We start from the raw sequence: 6,219 nt of genomic DNA, 5'->3' as shown, positions 1-6,219 counted from the left end.
CCCCTCAACTATATGGGGTTAGTAATCTGTTTTAACATCCTGAGCTTCCTCAGGGCTCACCATAGGGAATGGCTGCAGTTTGATGGCTACTAGATGGCAGGCACTATTTCCATCCTGAAAAATACCCTCAGGGCTCACTAGCTCACCTTACATGGTGTCTGCAATTGCTGACAACTGTGATATCCTTTGTTTATTGATATGGCAGAAACTATTCCATATCTCCTTCCTCAGTGATCAGTTCAAAGAAAAGAAAGCCTTCCTTAGTGATCAATGCAAAGAAATAGAGGGAAACAATACAATGGGAAAGACTAGAGATCTCTTGAAAAAAATTAGAGATACCAAGGGAATATTTCATGCAACGATGGGCACAACAAAGGACAGAAATAGTATGGACCTAACAGATGCAGAAGATATTAAGAAGAGGTGGCAAGAATACACAGAACTATACAAAAAAGATCTTCACGACCCAGATAATCACGATGGTGTGTGTGATCACTCACCTAGAGCCAGACATCCTGGAATGCAAAGTCAAGTGGGCGTTAGGAAGCATCACTACAAACAAAGCTAGTGGAGGTGATGGGATTCCAGTTGAGCTATTTCAAATCCTGAAAGATGATGCTATGAAAGTGCTGCACTCAATACGCCAGCAAATTTGGAAAACTTAGCAGTGGCCACAGGACTGGAAAATTTCAGTTTTCATTCCAACCACTAAGAAAGGCAATCCCAAAGAATGCTCAAACTACCACACAATTGCACTAATCTCACACGCTAGTAAATTAATGCTCAAAATTCTCCAAGCCAGGCTTCAGCGATGCATGAACTGTGAAGTTCCAGATGTTCAAGCTGGTGTTAGAAGAGGCAGAGGAACCAGAGATCAAATTGCCGACATCCGCTGGATCATCGAAAAAGCAAGAGAGTTCCAGAAAAACATCTATTTCTGCATATTGACTATGCCAAAGCCTTTGACTGTGTGGGTCACAATAAACTGTGGAAAATTTTGAAAGAGATGGGAATGCCAGACCACCTGACCTGCCTCTTGAGAAATCTGTATGCAGGTCAGGAAACAACAGTTAGAACTGGACATGGAACAACAGACTGGTTCCAAATCAGCAAAGGAGTATGTCAAGGCTGTATATTGTCATCCAGTTTATTTAACTAATATGCAGAGTACATCATGAGAAACGCTGGCTGGAAGAAGCACAAGCTGGAATCAAGATTGCCGGGAGAAATATCAATAACCTCAGATATGCAGATGACACCAGCCTTATGGTGGAAAGTGAAGAATTAAAGAGCCTATTGATGAAAGTGAAAGAGGAGAGTGAAAAACTTGGCTTAAAACTCAACAATCAGAAAACTAACATCATGGCATCTGGTCCCATGACTTCATGGCAAATAGATGGGGAAGCAATGGAAACAGTGACAGACTTTATTTTGGGGGGCTCCAAAATCACTACATATGGTGATTGCAGCCATGAAATTAGAAGATGCTTGCTCCTTGGAAGAAAAGTTATGACCAAATAAGACAGCATATTAAAAAGCAGAGACATTACTTTGCCAACGAATGTCCATCTAGTCAAAGCTATGGTTTTTCTAGTAGTCAGGTATGGATGTGAGAATTGGATTATGATGAAAGTTGAGAGCCAAAGAGTTTATGCTTTTGAACTATGGTGTTGGAGAAGACTCTGGAGAGTCCCTTGGACAGCACGATCAAACCAATCCATCCTAAAGGAAATCAGTCCTGATTACTCATTGGAAGGACTGATGCTGAAACTGAAACTCCAATACTTTGGCCACCTGATGCAAAGAACTGACTCATTGGAAAAGACCCTGATGCTGGAAAAGATTGAAGGCAGGAGGAGAAGGGGACGATAGAGGATGAGATGGTTGGATGGCATTACCCACTCAATGGACATGAGTTTGAATAAACTCCAGGGGTTGGTGATGGACAGGGAGGCCTGGCATGCTGCAGTCCATGGGGTCGCAAAGAGTCAGGCATGACTGAGTGACTGAACTGAGCTGATTCCATTTTTCACTAGGAATAGCAAATTTTTGTGTTTGAGGCCAGTATCCAGGTCATTGGGCTTCCCTGGTGGCTCAGTAATAAAGAATCCACCTGCTAATGAAGGAGAGGTAGATTTGATCCTTGGGTTGGAAAGATTCCCCTGGAGAAGGAAATGGCAACCCACTCCAGTATTCTCACCTGGGTCATCACATGAACAGAGGAGCCTGGTGGGCTAGAGTCCATGGGGTTGCAAAAGAGTTGGACACGCCTTAGAGACGAAACAACAACAGCAAATCAATGTGATCATACACCCAACCTGATTTTCTCAGACTTTCTCCCTCCTCTTGCCCCCATACATCCCTATTTTATTTTGACATTTTTCTTTCTTTTTCTCTTCTTCACTTTCCCAAGGTCCCTGCCTCTGGCTCCGAATACCATGATCAAATGATGAGGATTCACTTTTCTTTTTTTCTCCTTGAGACTGATAACTCAAACTACAAACCTCTCTTGACACTCTTCACCCTGAAACTCTTCTTCCTGCAGACTTTGCCTTTATGCATCAGGTGTAGTCTGCTCCTCCCAAGGCTGTTTTCACCTTGGAGATAACATTAACCCTTAACAGTCCTTAAGAAAGAGTGGGACAGAGGACGATAACACCTCAAAATGAGATTCTTGCATTCAAGTTAGTGCAAACAGCAAACTGGTCACATTTTAAAAACATGGTTACAGGTCTGGGTCAGACCTGCTTTTCAGTGTTTGAGTGTCTCCTGCAGATGCATGGGTCAGCAGTGGCCTGCTGTGGGGACAGGGGCTGTGACTTCAGCAGACTGGGGAAGCACGTGTGTGAGCCCCATCATAGAGCCACCGAGTAGACAACCCACAAACTGAAGACCAATTATACCAAAGAAGCTCTCACACTTTTATGAAAGTTCTAAGGCCCACAATAGATTTCCCAACGTGGGGTCCAGCAAAGGGACTGAGAACCCTCAGGGAATTTGACCTTGAAGGCCAGTGGGATTTGATTACAGAACTTCGATGGGACTGGTGAAAGAGACTCTTAGAGGGCACAAACAAAACCTTGTGCCTACTAGGAACCAGGAGAAAGGAACAGTGATCCTCACAAGAGACTGAGGCAGACTTGCCTGTGAGTGTCCAAGAGTCCCCAGGGGAGGCATGGGTCAACATGGCTATTGTGGGGTCAGGGACACTGAATACAACAGTCCTGGCATAAACCATTTGGAAGGAGGTTGCCAATACCCCTACCATAGCTTGGTCTCACTGAATACAACAGTCCTGGCATAAACCATTTGGAAAGAGGTTCCATTACCCCTACCATAGCTTGGCCTCAAGCCAACTATAGGGAGGGAACACAGCCATACCCATCAATAGAAAATTAGATTACAGATTTACTAAGCATGTCAGAGCAAGACCCAGATTCTCTCACAGCCAATCCCTCCAATCAGGAAGCTTCCACAAGTCTCTTTTCCTCATCCATCAGAGTGCAGACAGAATGAAAACCAAAATTACAGAAAATTAACCAAACTGATCACTTAGATCACAACCCTATCTAACTCAGTTAGACTATGAACATGCCATGTAGGGCCACATATGATGGATGGGTCATGGTAGAGATTTCTGACAAAACGTGGTTCACTGTAGTAGGGAATGGCAAACCACTTCAGTATTCTTGCCTTAAGAATCCCATAAACATTAAAAAAAAAAAAAGGCAAAAAGATATGACCTTGAAAGATGAATTCCCCAGGTCGGTAAGTGCCCAATATGCTACTGGAGAAGGGTGGAGAAGTAGTTCCAGAAAGAATGAAGAGGCTGAGCCAAAGCAAAAACAATGCCCAATCATGGATGTGACTGGTGATGGAAGTAAATTCTGATACTGAAAAGAATAATATTGCATAGAAAACTGGAATGTTAGGTCCATGAATCAAGGTAAATTGGAAGTGGTCAAACAGGATATGGCAAGAGTGAACATCAACATTTTAGGAATCAGTGAACTAAAATGGACTGGAATGGGCAAATTTAATTCAGAGGACCATTATATCTACTACTATGGGCAAGAATACCTTAGAAGAAATGGAGTGGCCCTCATAGTCAACAAAAGAGTGCAAAGTGCAGTACTTGGGTGCAATCTCAGCAATGACAAAGTGATTTCTGGTCATTTTCAAGCAAACCATTCACTATCACAGTAATCCAAGTCTATGCCCAAACACTAATGCTGAAGAAGCTGAACTGAATCGTTCTATGAAGACCTCCAAGACCTTCAGAACTCACAACAACAAAAAAGGTGTCCTTTTCATTCTCAGGGACTGGAATGAAAAAGTAAGAAGTAAGAGATACATAGAGTAACAGGCAAGTTTGGGCCTTGGACTATAAAATGAAGCAGGGCAAAGGCTAACAGAGTTAGCCTTTCCCATGAGAATGCACCGGTCATAGTAAACATCCTCTTCCCACAGCACAAGGGATGACTCTACACATGAACATCACGAGATGGTCAATACTGAAATCAGACTGATTATATTTTTTGCAGCCGAAGATGAAGAAGCTCTATACAGTCAGCAAAACAAGACCTGTAGCTGACTATGGCTCAGATTGTCAACTCCTCCTTGCAAAATTCAGACTTAAATTGAAGAAAGAGGGAAAACCACTAGACCATTCAGGTATGACCTAAATCAAATCCCTCTCAATTATACAATGAAAAGTGAAAGTGAATGCTGCTCAGTCATGTCCAACTCTTTGCAACCCTCTAGACTATACAGTCCATGGAATTCTCCAGGCCAGAATATTGGAGTGGGTAGCCTTTCCCCTCTCCAGGGAGGATTATACAGTGTAAGTCACAAATAGATTCAAGGAATTAGACCTGATAGACAGAGTGCCTGAGAAAGTATGGACGGAGGTTTGTAACATGGTACAGGAGACAGGGAGCAAGACCGTCCCCAAGAAGAAGAAATGCAAAAAGGAAAAATAGTTGTCTGAGGAGGCCTTACAAAGAGTTGAGAAAAGGAGAGAAGTGAAAGGCAAAGGAAAAAAGGAAAGCTATGCCCATCTGAATGCAGAGTTCCAAAGAATAGCAAGGAGAGAGAAGAAAGCCTTCCTCAGGAAAGGAATTGGAATCATTGGAATCCTTTCCAGTGAAAATGAACAGAGGAAAACAATACAACAGGAAAGACTAGAGATCCCTTCAAGAAAATTAGAGATGCCAAGGGAATATTTCATGCAAAAATGGGCACAACAAAGAACAGAAACAGTATAGACCTAACAGAAGCAGAAGACAATAAGAAGTGGCAAGAATACACAGAAGAACTATACAAAAGAGATCTTAATGACCCAGATAGACATAATGGTGTGATCACTCGCCTAGAGTCAGACAACCTGGAGTGTGAATCAAATGGTTTTATGAAACATCACTGCAAACAAAGCTATTGGAGGTGATGGAATTCCAGCTGAGCTATCTCAAATCCTTAGAGATAATGCTGTGAAAGTGCTGCACTCAATATTCCAGAAAATTTGGAAAACTCAGCAGTGGCCACACAGGGCTGGGAAAGGTCACTCTTCATTCTAATCCCAAAGAAAGGCAATGCTAAAATATGTTCAAACTACCATACAATTGCCCTCATCTCACATTAACAAAGTAATGCTCAAAATTCTCCAAGCCAAGCTTCAACAGTACATGCACCGAGAATTTCCAGATGTTCAAGCTGATTTAGAAAAGGCAGAGGGACAAGAGATCAAATTGCCAACATCTGCTGGACCATAGGGAAAGCAAGAGAATTCTGCTTCATTGACTACACTAAAGCCTTTGTGTGGATCACAACAAACTGAAAAATTCTTCATGAAATGAGAATACCAGACCACCTGATCTGCCTCCTGAGAAATCCGTATGCAGGTCAAGAAGCAACAGTTAGAACCGGACATGGAACAATGGACTGGTTCCAAATTGGGAAAGGAGTATGTCAAGGCTGTATCTTGTCACCTTGCTTATTTAACTTATATGCAGAATACATCATGTGAAATGCTGGGCTGGATGAAGTGCAAGATGGAATCAAGATTGCCGGGAGAAATATCAACAACCTCAGATATGCAGATGACACCACCCTTATGGCAGGAAGTGAAGAAGAACTAAAGAGCCTCTTGATGAAACTGAGAGAGGAGAATGAAAAAGCTGGCTTAAAACTCAACATTCAAAAAACTAAGATCATGGCATC

The sequence above is a fragment of the Muntiacus reevesi genome, chromosome 7 (genome assembly GCF_963930625.1).
Source record: "Muntiacus reevesi chromosome 7, mMunRee1.1, whole genome shotgun sequence".
In the NCBI taxonomy this organism is placed as follows: Eukaryota; Metazoa; Chordata; class Mammalia; order Artiodactyla; family Cervidae; genus Muntiacus; species Muntiacus reevesi.
The sequence above is the reverse complement of the archived record's forward strand: the minus strand, read 5'-3'. Positions refer to the sequence as shown.